General features: G+C 36.2%; 1 long non-coding RNA gene across 1 annotated transcript in view; it reads left to right on the top strand.

Annotated features, from left to right (window-relative positions):
* LOC129033771 (uncharacterized) overlaps positions 1-11,649 on the top strand; it is a 102,899-nt gene extending 91,250 nt beyond the window's left edge. Inside the window, exon 4 of the long non-coding RNA XR_008501666.1 lies at positions 11,309-11,649. This is a non-coding gene — a long non-coding RNA (uncharacterized LOC129033771). The remainder of the gene's footprint in view (positions 1-11,308) is intronic.
* The last annotated feature ends 4,328 nt before the right edge of the window (positions 11,650-15,977 follow it).

Here is a 15,977-nt window from a genome sequence, read left to right as displayed (position 1 = left end):
CAAATATTCAGCTATGTAGTCTTTTTTCAGTTTAACCTTAATGAGTTGAAAAATATTCTATCAAATGAAAAATCTTTATAAATTTACCATGCCCACTTACGAAAAAACTTTAAAACCATGAGCTCCACAAACTAGGGTTGAAGAAAGTTCCCTTGTGTTTCCTTTACTGGCCAGTAGTGACATTTATTGAACATTCACTAAGTGATAGAAACTCTTCTAAGCAGTTACTCATAATGTCCAGGTTTAATCTCTACAACTTTTCAAGTAGATGTCATTAGGATCGTCCTTTTATGAACTAGAGAGTGTGACAAATTTGCTCAAATTCACATCATAGCAGGTTAGAGAGCTGAATTTTGAACACAGGTTTGCTAAATCTAGACCCTGAGGTCCAGGTTTGCTGAACCTAGACTTATGAACCTCTGGGCATATTACTGCCTTCCATGGCTATGGTATACATCTGGACACGTCTTTAGCCCTTTCACCCTTTGATCACTTGGTCCTATTTATCCTAGTGGTAAAATATCTCCTGTTCTCCAACCTCCCATCAGTACCTTAACTCACTGGATCTCAACCAGGGCCAGTTTGCCCTCCTGGGGACATTTGGGGATGCCTGGAGATATTTTAGTTTGTCACAACTTGAAGGAAGATGCTACTGGTATCTACTGGGTAGGGACCAAGGATATTGCTAAACACCCTACAATGTACAGGACAGCCCCTGCAGCAAAGAATTATGCAGCCCAGAATGTCAGTAGCATCAAGGTTGAGAATGCTGCCTTAGCTCATTTCCTCAGCCTCTTTTGTCTGAACATAAATAGCCTTCTAATCAGTTTCTTTACCTTTAGTTTTATCCTTATCCACACTGCTGCTATGACCAGCTCTTTAAACACAGATAAATCATGCTGTTCTCTTGCTCTGTTTAGCTCTGTCACTCTGGATGGCTACCTGGGTTCAAATTATGATTCAAACAGTTCAGGATTATATGACTTTGGGCAAGTGATTCATAGCACCTGGCTCAATACTGTTCTTGTGAGGATTTTAACACTTTGTAGCTAGCATAAATTAAGTCTTCAGTAAATGTTATCTACCATTTAAAAAAATCTTCGAAGGCTTTCTACTGCCTACAGAAGAAAGCCTATCCTTGTCAACATGACATTCCTTCACTGTGTTTTATTACTCAGAGCCTCTTCTCTGGGATACTGCCCTGGTTGCCCTGTGTCCAGTCCTGCAGGACTGGATTTAGATTAATGGAGACTTGGGTATCAGGTGTCTTTGCTCAGACTCTGCTGCCAGCTTGGGAACTCCATCTCCAGCTCCTTCGCTTGGACACATCTGTCTTATCCAAGACTCAGGTCAAATGTTACCGTTTCTATTTAACCTTATCCAATAGCTAGTCAGATTTACTTACTCCTTCCCCTACATTTTCACAACATTTTGGTTATATCATCTCTCTTTCCATCCATCTATCCATCCATCCTTCGATCATTTCATCCATCCACCCACCTATTCATTGGCTGTAATACATAGTAATTAAGAGGGCAAGCTCTGGAAACAGATTTTCTTAGTTCAAAAGTCAGATTCCAAAACCAAACTGAGTAACCTTGATCAAGTTACTTGGCTTCATGAAGCCTTAATTTCCTTGCATCTAAAATAAGTATAATAATATTATACAATTAATAAATTGACTGTGAGGGTTGAATGTAAGTAAATCATTTATTATATTGTCTGTTATGTACAAACCCTAAATAAATGTTAGCTCTCACCCACTTGTATTTGTTAAATTCCCACTCTGTGATGGGTCCTCTTTACATGATGCCTTGCATTATAGTAAGTTGTGCATGTGCCCAACTGTCTCATTATGTCATGAGCTTGCAGAGTAAAGGCCCCCTCCCAGCCCCTTAAAAATAATTTCCTCTCCACTCCAGCACTTGAAATACAGGTGAAAAAATCATTTCCATCAACATCTAGCCTGTGTTTCATAATGTCCTTGCTGGCCAGTATTTCTCTCTTAAGATGCTATGCATCTACTAATGTGAGAAGTATGGCCAGTCAAAAGGAGCCTGCTATTCTTCTGGATTGGTTGCATCCCACTCCCACCCCTCTCCTCAGCATTTCCAACGCTCATTTCAGCTGCCTTTCTGGGAGTCATACAATCACAATGAATCTCTTCCTGATTATAATAATGGCCTTCAGCCTCCTCCATTATGCTGGAGCTGAAGAGATGATGTCAGTGACATATTCCTGTAGGAAGAACTCAGTGACTGCTTAATTTTCCATGTAGATTTTGAATGCTTTGTATTTTGTTAAAATCTAGATTACAATCTTCCACTAAGCAAGTGGTCCAATCTGATTAATATAATACATTCTCCTTTGTTGCCAAACTTTGCCAAGGGCAAGGTATTACTTAGGGAACCACACCCTCCTCCAAACATACACACATATAAATGAAAAATAAGTAGGTCTGTACAATCATTATTGAGCTAAAATAGCACTTAGAAATGTATTTTTATTGTGAAAAATGGCCAAATAAGAGTTGCTGACTATTTGTAGCCCTGTAATGTAAGTCAGATAAATTGGTGCCCAGAAGTCTGACATTTCAAAAGCCCGAGAATATGTTGCATTTGTTCTGATATGCCATTTTTGTAATTCTTCCAGCTATTTTCCTTTAGCAAGAAGCAATTCTTGTGTGCCCAAGCAGCTCAATTAGAGCATTGTAAAAGTTGTCATAATGACTTCAACATAAGTGCCCCTGAGTAATAGTGATAATTCTGGAGGGGAGCAAGTTCCGCTGTTACTTTCCTGGTATGGAAAATGGTGATAGCTTGCTTGGAGAAGAAATGCACCATCTGTAACTAAACTCAGTTAACCTGCTCGGAGAACTGAAAACACACTATCTCATCTAGAGTGGTTTTCCTGTTTTGGTCTTTTCAACATCTTTGCACCTTCTGTAGCCAACAGCATTCTCCTTTTCCTCTCAGTGCACATAGATTAGGTGACTCCACCTCTGTGGTGGTTTATAACAGTACTCCCCAGCTTTTTGGGCACCAGGGACCAGTTCCATGGAAAGCACTTTTTCCACAGATGGGCTGGGGGTGGGGATGGTTTTGGAATGAAACTGTTCCACCTTAGATCATCAAATATTAGATTATCATAAGAAATGTGCAACCTAGATCCCTTGCATGTGCAGTTCACAATAGGGTTCATGCTCCTATGAGAATCTAATGCTCTGCTGATCTGACAGGAGGTAGAGCTCAGGCGGTAATGCTCACTTGCCTCCTGCTGTGCGGCCCAGCTCCTAACAGGCCACGGATTGGTACTGGTCCATGGCCTGGGGGTTAGGGACCCCTGGTTTAGAATATACCTACAAATTCTCCCCTTGAATATGAACTGGCCTTCGTGATTTACTTCTAATAAATAGAATGCAGCAGAAATTACACTGTCTGACATTTGAGCACAGGTCAGTGGTCAGCGCATTTTTTCTGCAAACGCCCACGTTGTAAATATTTTCAGATTCACAGGCCATACCCACATGGCCTCCGTCACAACTACATAGCTCTGCTATTGTAGCACGTAGCAGCCATGGATAATATACAAACAACCTTGGCTATTTTCTGATGAAAATTTATTTCACCCTGAAGACACCATGCTAGAGAGGTTATGAGGAAAGAATACATAGAGATAGAAAGAGATGCCCATGGAGCCCCAGCGTCCAAGCCATCTTCCTTTGCAGGTATGTGAGGAGGAAGCCTTCAAGATGAGTCCAGCTTAGCCACCATCTGGATGCAACTATACTGTGAGACCCCCAGTGAGAACAGCTTAGCTGGTGCAGTCAACTCCCAGAACTGTGACAGATGATGATAATGACAATAATGATATAATGGCTTTGGGATGGGCACATGATCTTGACCTCACTTATTAGTATATTTTAACTCCCTGCCACTATTACTTTGTACAGGAAGGGACACGTGCCTCAGTTTGATCCAATGAGATGCAGTTCCTTGATCTTGAGGAAGAGTGGAGGAACTCTCCTTTTGCTATATTTCTAACCAGACAACCTGAGGCTGCTCGTGGACATTTTGATACCACATGGGAAGAGCCTACCCAAGATAATAACCAACAAAGAAGAAAGCAGGGCAGATAAGCAGAGAGCTAGAGAGACAGATTCTGAAGGCATCATTTGGGTATCATTATAGAGTTGTTCCTGAACACTAACCCTGTGTATTTCAGTTATAGGAGCCAATTTTTTAAACTTTTCATTATAGTAAGATATATATTCATAAATCGTAAGTGTATGGGTTAATGATTTTAACAAACTGAACACAGCCATGTAGCCAGGCCCCAGGTTAAGAAACCAAAGTTTGCCGCTCTTCCAACTGCCTATCTCTTGCCTCTTTTCAGTTTTTCTCCAAAGATAACCACTAGCTTTGACAGCATATATTAGTTGTTTTACTTTTTGTGCTTTGTGCCAATGTAATCATACAGTATACACTCTTTTGCATCTGACTTCTTATTTTCTCCCTTTTATTTTTGGTTGACACATAATAATTGTACATATTTATGGGATACAGAGTAATATTTTAATACATGTATACAATGTGTATTGATCAAGTCAGAGTAATTAGAATATCCATCACCTTAAATGTTTATCATTTCTTTGTATTGTGAACATTCAAAATCCTCTCTTCTAGCTTTGTGAAAATATATGATAAATTATTGTTAACTGTATTTGCCCTATAGTGCCATAGAACATGAGAACTTATTCCTCTTATTATCTGGCTATCTAGCTGTAATTTTGTGTCTTGAACCAACCTCTCCCTATCCTTCCCTGCCTCCTACTCATCCCAGCCTCTATAACCACAATTTTCCTCTCTGTTCAGTTCTTCAACTCCCATATATGTGTGAGAACATGTAGTATTCATTTTTCTTTGATGACTTATTTCACTTACCATAATACCTTCCAGGCTTTTTCATGTTGCCACAAATGACAGGATTTTCTTCTTTTTAATGATTGGATAGATTCTATTGTGTATATATACCACATTTTCTTTATCTATTCATCTGGTGATGAACATTTAGGTTGATCCCGTATCTTGGCTATGTGAATAGTGTTGCGATAAACATGGGGCGTAGATATATGTTTGTATAAGAATTGCCTTTTCTCTGCATCCTCTTCTGCGTTTGTTATTTTTTGTCTTTTTGATAATAACCATTCTGATGGGAGTGAGATGATATCTCATTGTAGTTTTGATTTACATTTTCCTAATGATTGGTGATATTGAGCATTTTTTCATATACTTCTTGGCCATTTGTATATTTTCTTTTGAGAAGTGTTTCAGGTCTTATGTTTAAATTTTCAATTCATTTTGAGTTTATTTTTGTATATGGTGACAGACAGGGGTCGTTTCATTCTTCTACATATGGATATCCTGTTTTTCTACCATCTCTTTTTGAAGAGGTTGTCCTTTCCCCAACATGTATTCTTGGTGCCTTTGTCAAAAATTAGTTAGCTGTAAACATATGGGTTTAATGCTAGGTTCTCTGTTACGTTCCACTGGTCTGTGTGTCTGTTTTTATACCAATACTATGCTGTTTTGTTTGCTGTAGCTTTGTAGTACATTTTGAAGTCAGGTGGTGTGGTACTTTCAGCTTTGTTCTTTTTGCTCAGCATAGCTTTGGCTACTCAAGGTCTTTTGTGGTTTCATACAAATTTTGGAACAGTTTTTAAAAGTTCCTGTAAAGAAGGTCATTGATATTTTGATAGGAATTGCATTGAATCTGTAGATTGTTTTGGGTGTATAATCATTTTAACAATGTTAATTTTTTTGTTCTATGAGCCTGATATGTCTTTCCATTTGTTGTTGTTGTTGTGTTGCCTCTTCAATTTCTTTTATCAGCATTTTGTGGTTTTCATTATAGAGATCTTTCACCTTCTTGGTTAAATTTATTTCTAGGTATTTTACATATTTTTTGTAGCTATGGAATTGCAGTTTGATTTCTTTTTCAACTAGTTCATTATTGATGTATAGAAACACTACTGATTTTTGTATATATTGATGTAGTATTCTGCAACTTTACTAGATTTGTCAGTGCTAAGAGCATTTATTTATCTTTAGGTTTTTCTATATACAAGATAATGTACTCTGTGAAGAGGGACAATTTGACTTTCTATTTTCTAATTTGAATGCCCTTTAATTCTTCTCTTGCTAATTACTCTAGCTAGGACTTCCAATACTGTGTTGAGTAGAAGTGGTGAAAGTGAGCATCTTTGTCTTTCTCCACTTTTTAGAGCGAAGGCTTTTAGCTTTGCCCCATTCAGTATAATGTTAGTTGTGGGTTTGTCCTATATATGGCTGTTTTTGTTTTGAGGTATGTTCCTTCTATATTTAATTTGTTTAAAGTTTTTTTAATCATTTTATAAAATATTTTTTTCTGTGTTTATTGAGATGATCATATGATTTTTGGGTTTTATTCTGTTGATGTGATGTATCACGTTCATTGATTTGCAAATGTTGAACCAACCTTGCATCCCTGGGATAAATCCCAGTTTAGCATGATGTATTATTTTTTTCAATGCACTGTTTGATTCAGTTTGCTGGTATTTTGTTGAGAATTTTTACAGCTTTCTTCATCAGGGATATTGTCCTGCAGTTTTCTTTTTTTGTTGTGTCTTTGTCTGGTTTTGGTATCAGGGTAATGCTGGTCTCATAGAATGTGTTAGAAAGAATTTCCTCCACTTCAATTTTTGAAATGGTTTGAGAAGATTTAGTGTGACTTCTTTAGAAGTTTGGAATTTAGAAGTAAGGCTATTCAGACTAGGCTTTTCTTTGTTGGGAGACTTTTTATTAACAATGAATCTCATTAATTATTATTGGTCTCTTCAGTTTTTCTATGTCTTCCTGATTCAGTCTTGGTAGGTTATATATGTCCAGGAATTTATACATTTCTTGTAGATTTTCCAACTTGTTGGTGTGTAGTTGTTCATAACAGTTTCTAATAGTCCTTTGTATTTCTGTGGTATCAGTTGTAAAGTCTCCTTTTTTTTGCTTCTGATTTTATTTATTAGGGTCTTCTCCTTTTCTTAATTTAGCTAATGGTATGCTGATTTTGTTTATCTTTTCAAAAAAACCTGCTTTTTGCTTTGTTGGCCTTTTGTATTTTTTTGTCTCAACTTCTTTTAGTTGTGCTATAATCTTTATTTTTTTTTCCTTCTATCAGTTTTGGGTTTGGTTTGTTCTTGCTTCTCTAGTTCCTTGAAGTGTATAACTAGGTTGTTTATTTGAAATCCTTGTACATTTTTGATGTAGTCATTTATTGCTAAAAATTTCCCTCTTAGTACTGCTTTTGTTATATCCCATGAGTTTTGGTATGTTTCTATTTTCATTTGTTTCAAGAATTTTTTTTTATTTCTTTCTTAATGTCTTCATTGACTGAATAATCATTCAGAAACATGTTTAATTTCCATTTACAGTTCTATAAATGTCTATTAGGTCCATTTTGTCTATAGTGCAGTTTAAGTCCAATGTTCCTTGCTGAGTTTCTGTCTAGGTGATTTGTGCAATACTGAAAGTGAGGTGTTGAAGTTCCCAGCTCTTACTATATTATTAGAGCTAACTTGTTGTATACCTGGGTGCTTCTTTGTTGGGTACCTATATAATTGTTATATCTTCTTTTTTTATTATTATACTTTAAGTTTTAGGGTACATGTACACAACGTGCAGGTTTGTTACATATGTATACATGTGCCATGTTGGTGTGCTGAACCCATTAACTTGTCATTAACATTAGGTATGTCTCCTAATGCTATCCCTCCCCCTCCCCCCACCCCACAACATATATCTTCTTGCTGAATTTGTCCCTTTATCATTATATAATTACCTTCTTTATTTCTTTTTATGTTTTTTTTTCACTTAAAGTCTGTTTTGTCTGATATAAGTACAGCTATTTCTACTCGCTTTTGATTTCCATTTGTGTGGAATACCTTTTTATATCCCTTAACTCTAAGTCTATGTGTGTATTTATGGGCAAAGTACCTTCTCACAGGCAACATATGGTTGAGTTTTTTAAAACATCTACTCAGCCAGTCTGTATCTTTTAACTGGGAATTCAAACTTTACAATCAAGGTTTTTATTGGTGGATGAGAACTTATTCTTGTCATTTTGTTCATTGTTATCTAATTGTTTTATATATCCTTTGTTCCTTTATTTATGTCTTGTGATTTATCTTTGTGATTTGGTGGTTTTCTGTAGTAATGACATTCTCCAGGTGTCAAGATGGTGTTTTACTTTGGGACCTCAATTTTCTGACGGATCCAAGAAAAGCCATTGATTTTCAATTTGGTCAGCTTTTTATTGTTGTTTTAAGGATGGAAATGATTAGAATGTGACTACCACTTTACATATCAGAACTGAAATGGGAAGCTCATACATTAAAGTTTTAGAGGACTCACTTTTTATTCTTTTTGGAATCATTTTTGTGTTTTTTTGATACTAATTTACAAAATTCTTGTTTTTTAGTAAGGATTAGTGACCCTGGAATGATAGTCAAGTCACTTTTAACTCCATTGTTCTAAATTTCTCTTAAAAAATTGTTTTGAAACAGGTTCCTGCTCTGTCACCCAGCCTGGAGTGCAGTAATACAATCATAGCTCACTACAGCCTTGAACTCCTGGGCTCAACTGATTCTCTTGCCTCAGCCTTCTGAATAGCTGGGACAACAGGCATGTGCCACCACAACTGGCTAATATTTTTTACTTTTTGTGGAAGTGGAGTCTCACTATGTTACCCAGGCTGGCCTCAAACTCATGAGTTCAAAAGATACTCCTGTCTTAGCCTCTCAAAATCCTGGAATTACAGACGTGAGCCACCATGATTGGCCCATTATTCTAAATTTCAATCATTCATGAGTCTATGAAAAATTTATAACAAATGACTACTTTGGAGTTCAATAAGCTGAGTAACTCACCCTCAGTCACACAACTAACTAACCCCAGAGAAGAGATCCAAATCTCTCTGGTCCTCTAGACACATTGCTCAGTGATCTTGCCTCTGCATCTTTCTAAGGTCTGGTTTCACTCTATAATTTTCTTTCAAACCATGGTATGACTGTGAACCTAGTGTACTTTCTGTTATCTTGTTGGGGAAAAATTATAATACATAATTCAATAGCATACACATTATTTGCTTTCCTTTGTAGATTCCAGGGAGTCTACCAACTTATAACACATTAAAAAATCATTTAAAGGTATTAGAAAGGTACTTTTTGGTAGAGTAAAAGTGGAAATGTATGAACAGTTTAAAATTATTTTTTTGGTTGTTGAGTGATCTTCACTTTGAATACTGAAGGAGTCTGATTTCATTCTATTGGTTTTTCAATGACAGGTATGTCCTTAAAATTCAACTATTTATTTATTTAGGCTGTCACTAAAGAAAACTGCTGACATGGTAAAAGCCCATGGTATAAGTACCCAGCCTAAAAATATGTGGAGTGTTTAGAGAGAATATCAAAAAAAAAGATATGTAAAAGAATGTGAATTAAGCCATCAGTTTGTCTTTGAAAAGGAGAGTGTTGATTTGGGGCTTCTGATCTGTATGCTACCCCATTTCTCTACTGATAGTAAAGATGTTCAAAGGCACCTAAAAGTCTGAACTATTAAGAAGCTATACTCCAAAATCAATGTTAGTTTTGTCTCTCACCCCTTCACAGACAGCCTTTTTTTTTTTTTTTTTTTTTTAATCAATTGCTGTTTGGGGCTAATTGTTTAAAAGCCATGACTTCATTTTCAGGTTAAATACATGTCTCTTCCATTCTGAGCATTAAAAAAAAAAAAAGAAAGAAAAGAAAAGAAAACCAGTCTTTGAGTACTATGTTCAATTTACTAAAAATATCTAGAAAACTAAAGTATTCCCAAAGGCAAATCTTTGGTGTGACAGATGTAAAATAACATCCACGAGCTGAAGGGTCTGTCTTAGAAAAGCATTCTGCAGCTGCTTCAACAAGAGTACTGGGTGTCATTTATAATTCATGCAAGTATATTGAAGCTTTCTGCTGTCGTCCAAGAAAGATGGTTTTCAAAGCTACAGAGTGCAATAATCCAATATTCCTTGTAGAGAGTCCCATGTATCTCATATAGATTTTACACTGGAGATGATTTCCATGCTGATGACCTCAAGAATACAATGTGATATTTTCAGAAAACACAGATTTATGCTATGTGCTATTTCTGTGGGCTTGGGGGGACAACAATTAGATCATTAAGTTTAAGGTATATTTCTAGTCAGACTTAATCCACATTGCAGTGGGCACTACAAAAAAAATGGGTATCTAAATGCCTCAAGAACTTCAGTTTTTGTGTTCAACATATTTTGCAGTGGAAAATGAGTTAGATGATCAGAGTGTAGTCCTATAGAAGGAAAAATGACCATGAGAATAATTAGAATATTTCAATCATTTCTTCTTCTTCTTCTTCTTTTTTTTTTTTTTTTTTTTTTAATGGAGTCTTGCTCTGTCACCCAGGCTGGAGGGCAGTGGAGTGATCTCGGCTCACTGGAAGCTCCGCCTCCCGGGTTCACGCCATTCTTCTGCCTCAGCCTCCTGAGTAGCTGGGACTACAGGTGCTCGCCACCATGCCCGGCTATTTTTTTTGTATTTTTAATAGAGTCAGGGTTTCACCGTGTTAGCCAGGATGGTCTTGATCTCTTGACCTCGTGATCCGCCCACCTCAGCCTCCCAAAGTGCTGGGATTACAGGTGTGAGCCACAGCCACTGTGCCTGGCCTCAATCATTTCTTCTAAAGTACGGGACTTTGAATATGAGATCAGCTTATATTCAAAATCAATTTAATAATTAAATCAAATTTAAATATTAAATTATTTGCAGGCCAAAAGAAGTGAGCTTCCTAAAGTGACACCCAATACTCTTGTTAAAGCTGCTACAGAATGCTTTTCTAAGAAAGACCTTTCAGCTTATGGGTGTTATTTTACATCTGTCACACAAAAGATTTGTCTTTGGAAACACTTCAGTATTCTAAATATTTTTAGTTAATTGAACATAGTACTCAAAGACTGACTTTTGTTGCCACTATGAGAACATGGTAATGTCACAGGTCAACCAATAACAGGTAGTTATTACAGGCTCTGATTAACACTACAGTGCATTTGAAGACCACGTAGTCAAAAAATAATCAAAGACATTTTCAGCAGACCAATTTGTGCAATATAATCTATCATCAAAATCCAGTTATGAGAAATTCTCCATCCACAGTAACCTTTTGAGTAGCACCTGCCCTTCAATATTTCCCTCCTTTCTTTTCAGGATTTCATCAAATGGTCTGCTGCACTGTGCTGGAATTTTGAACTCCCCAGAGTAGTAAACAACATCTTCTCAAGGGTATACAAGTCATCAGATAAAGAAAACACCCATTATAGAGCTGTGGAGCTCTTATGATATAGTGCTATGCTGCAACAAAGTAGACAGAAGAATATTTGTTGAATAATAAAAGCTATCAATGAACGAACAAATAAACTAATGAGCTAATGTATTGATTAAATGAATTTACTTCTTTCAGATTTACTTTTCCAAACTAAAAAAAATTGTTTTAAACTTTGTTCCAAAGTTATACAGTTTTTACAAAAATAAACAGTTTTATTTTTGAATTGCTTTATATTTACAGAAAAGTTGCAAAGATATGGAAAGTTACCTCACCCTATAATTAGCTTTTGACATTAGTATGGTACCTTTGTCACAATTAATGAACCAGTATTGATGATATGTTATTATTAACTAAATTCTATACTTTATTAAGATTTCCTCAGTTTTTACCTAATGCCATTTCTCTGTTCCAGGATCCTATCCCAGAAACCACATTTCATATTGATGTTATGTTTCCTAAGACTCCTCTTCGTAGGGACGGTTTCAGGGCCAAAATTTTAAGGGCCTTGAGTGTTTTGAGCAGTACTGGACAGGTGTTTTTTAGGATGTCCCTCTACTGAGCTTTGACTGATGAATTGCTCATGATTGAATTGGGACTATGGGTCTTCAGAAGAAAGATCATGAGCCCTTTTTATCACATCATGTCAAAGATACCATGCCATCAATACAACTTATTACTGATGATGTTGACATTGACCACTTGACTGAGATAACATTTGTCAGATTTCTCCACTGTAAAGTTACTTTTCCCCACTTTCCATACTATACTCTTTTGTAGGAAGTCACTATGCACAGGCCATATTTAAAGAGAGCTCCATCTCCTTGAGGGCAGGGTAACTACATTAAATACTTGAAATCTTTCTGCCCAGGAGATTTGTCTATTTTTCCAATTTATTTATTCAATCTATTATTATTATTTTAGATATGAGACCTTGCTATGTTGCCTAGATGGGTCTTGAGCTCAAGTAATCCAGTCTCAGCCTCCTGAGCAGGTGGGACTATAGGCATGCACCACTGCACCTGACAATCATTTATTGATGGCAGTATGAACTCATGGACATTTGTTTTATCCTTAAGTTATAACCCAATATTATACTATTTTGTTGCTAAATTATTTCAGTTTTGGCCATTGAAGGTCTTTTGTTTAACCCCCGTGTCATTTTGACAACCTCTATCATTGTGGGATTTCTTTTTCCTTTTTTGCAGATATTTCTTTAGTTTTTGGCACTACAAGAGGCTCCAGTCTCATCATCTATCGTGCCCCAGCCCAAGATTCAACCATTTCTTCAAGTAGCCCTTGCTCTTTTTTATTGTAGAATGTAATTAGTAATCAAGTTCTTGGCACTAGGTTCTTTAGAAATTTTTTTTTAGTTTATATGTTTGTTGATAAGATATTGATAAAGATTCTGCTAGTGATTACCTATGTAACATTTGGCAAATTATCTGAAACATGGAAATAATAATTTCTACTTCATAGGACTGTTGTACATTTTAAATGGATTCACTAGGATAGTGCATGGAGCAAAAGGAAACAAATAGTAACTCTAAATGGTATTATTACATATTCATTGGAAATAAATAAACATAAATTTGTTTCCAAAAGTCAATCTGAATTCTCTGGAGGTTTTGTTTCTGCTTTGACATGTTTTCATTGCTATATACGTAGACTAAGAAGTTAGAGACTCTGATTCTAGACGTAGCTCGGTTGTTAAAAAGAATTCACTCCAGTCATCTAATGCCTCCTCTTCTAAAATGGGTATAATACTATTTGCTGATTTTAACCCCATAGGGTTAGTCTATTGGTGTAATTGATATAAAATGAAGTTTATACAAATGTATAGGTGGCAATATTACCACCATTTTTGTCGGTATCATAGGCCTCTGATTCATTCATTGCTCTTTGCAGCTCCACTTTTTTTCTCCTTTTCTTAAAAAGTGTTGACCATACTATCTTGAATCCATCTATTTATTATAAACTTTAATTATGTCAGGTTTTGAAAAATTAGTATTCAAGTTTAGACAACACAATTGCGTTCAAACGCTATTACAACAAATCCACATTGCATAACTATTTTAGAGACTTAAAATTTAGTTAACATTTTTCTAATTAGTTCACAGACAGTAGTAAGCTGGTGAGCCCTCCTAGTTCTTGGCCTTGAGAAATTTTCATTCAACTAAGCATAACTAAGCCTACTGAGTTACTAAGTCATAAAGAAAGTAGAAATATAGATGTTTGGGATAGTAAGGGATAGCAGGAGAGTGTGGCATCTTAAAAATGCCCTAGTATCACATTATTGATGCAAAGCAGTTGGCTACTGTCTTAAAAGGAAGGGACATCAACCATCTAGACAAGATCAAATATCAAAGTCGATGGGTTTTGCAAACTGATCATCTTGTTTTCCTCTTACCAAGGTAAAGCAAGGTGCTTCGACACACCTGATAGATTACAGACTGTATCAATATCACTATATGAGTAATGTTGATCTCCATAGGATATGTCAACCTTCAAAAACATTTTAAGAGGTTTATGTAATTGTTTACTATCTGGTTATTGGGCAGTATGGATAAGAAAAAGTGAATATTTAGCTCTAAATCCTTTGTGCCTCACTTCCTTCAAAATATCTGTCAGATCATTTGCAAAAATTCACTCTAATTGATCTTAAGACTTAATGGCAACATGTTGAGAAGGAGAATTGAACTGGGTTTCCATGCTAAATGTGTTTAAAGTCACTTCTCTGATTTATTTTCTTTCTTTCATGTACAGCAAATTCAAACTTAACTATTTGTATGTATCAGTGAATACCTTTTGTTATGGGTGTAAGATTTATTTGCAAATCGGCAAAATGGTTAATCAAATATTTTGTATGCATTATCTGATCTCTTAATCTTTCTGTGCATCTGATTCATAAATAACCAAACATATTAATAATTCTTTTTTTTTTGAGACAGAGTCTCACTCTATTGCCCAGGCTGGAGTGCAGTGGCATGATCTCGGTTCACTGCAACCTCTGTCTCCTGAGTTAAAGCGATTCTCATGCCTCAGCCTCCTGAGTAGCGGGGATTACAGGTGTGCACCACCATACATGGCTAATTTTTTTGTACTTTTAGTAAAGACGGGGTTTCACCATGTTGGACAGGCTGGTCTTGAACTCCTGAACTCAGGTTATCCACTTGCCTTGGCCTCACAGAGTGCCGTGGCCAGCCAATAATTCTTAGTAATCCTTAGATGGGTGTGGTCTTAACTATTAATGCATGTTTATTTTAGATTTGCCATTTCAACTGATTTATTAGTTTCTTTTTTCTCCCAGCCTCCTAGCTACCTTTAAAAAATTGAAAATGGAATCCCCTACCAGCATAAACATTAAGGGCAAATTAGCTTCAAGGCTGTGTAGAGAGAGGAAGACTCAGATCCATATTTACATGTTTTACCTGGGAATGGGGGTGGGATTCAGAAGAATGGAAAAGATAATTGTTTCCCCACTGATTATACTTCCTGTGTTTCATTTTCAGTTTTCCAATAATAACACAGAAAAAAGGAAGAATTTAAGAGTTTCTCAGATTAGGCAATTCCTTGAAGAATCTGAGAACATAGAAGCTCCCCTGCCTACTTTCCATGATTGAAATCAGTGATTCATTGGTTTCTTTGTGTGGGCTTTTGAAAGATCATTAGAAACCAACCTGAGGATCATGAGATTCTGGTGGACACAGGAGCAATGACTGGCAATACAGTGCATTCTAATGCAACCTACTTTAAAAGGTAATCAGATAAAAGAAAATAGAGAAGACTGAAAATGCAGAAAATTCAACCATGCATGCATTCCAAATTAAATATCTCTTCCTCTCTAATTCCTCTGTTCTAGCAGAGAAGGGGAGATGAGCTGCGACTCCATGCTCATGCTTAACAAAATTGTGTTAGATTGGTGCAAAATTAATTGCAGTTTTTGCCATTTAAAAGTAATTGCAATGTTATATCCTAGAATTTTTATAGTTTCAGGTCTTAGGTTTAAGTCCTTAATCCATCTTGAGCTGATTTTTTGTATAGGGCTGGACGTTCGCTTAGGCATGGATTTCATGACCAACAACCTGAAAGGAACAGCTATAAAAACAAAGATAAATAGCTGGAGCCTAGTTAAACTAAAGAGCTTTTGCATGGCAAAAGGAAGAGTCAGCAGAGTAAACAGATAACCAACAGAGTGGGAGAAAATCTTCATAATCTGTACATCTGACAAAGTACTAATATCTAGAATCTACAATGAACTCAAACAAATCAGTAAGAAAAAAACAATTCCATCAAAAAGTGGCTAGGGATATGAATAGGCAATTCTCAAAAGAAGATATACAAATGGCCAAGAAACATAGGAGAAAACGCTCAACATCACAAATGATCAGGGAAATGCAAATCAAAACCACAATGCGATACCACCTCACTCCTGAAAGAATGGCCATAATTTAAAAAAATCGAAAAACAGTAGATGTTAGCGTGGATGTGGTGAACAGGGAACACTTCTACATGCTGGTGGGAATGTAAACTAGTACAGCCACTATGGAAAAC

Source organism: Pongo pygmaeus, chromosome 2 (assembly GCF_028885625.2).
Source record: "Pongo pygmaeus isolate AG05252 chromosome 2, NHGRI_mPonPyg2-v2.0_pri, whole genome shotgun sequence".
Lineage (NCBI taxonomy): Eukaryota > Metazoa > Chordata > Mammalia > Primates > Hominidae > Pongo > Pongo pygmaeus.
Note: the sequence above shows the minus strand (reverse complement) of the source record. Positions and strands in the feature narration are given on the sequence as shown.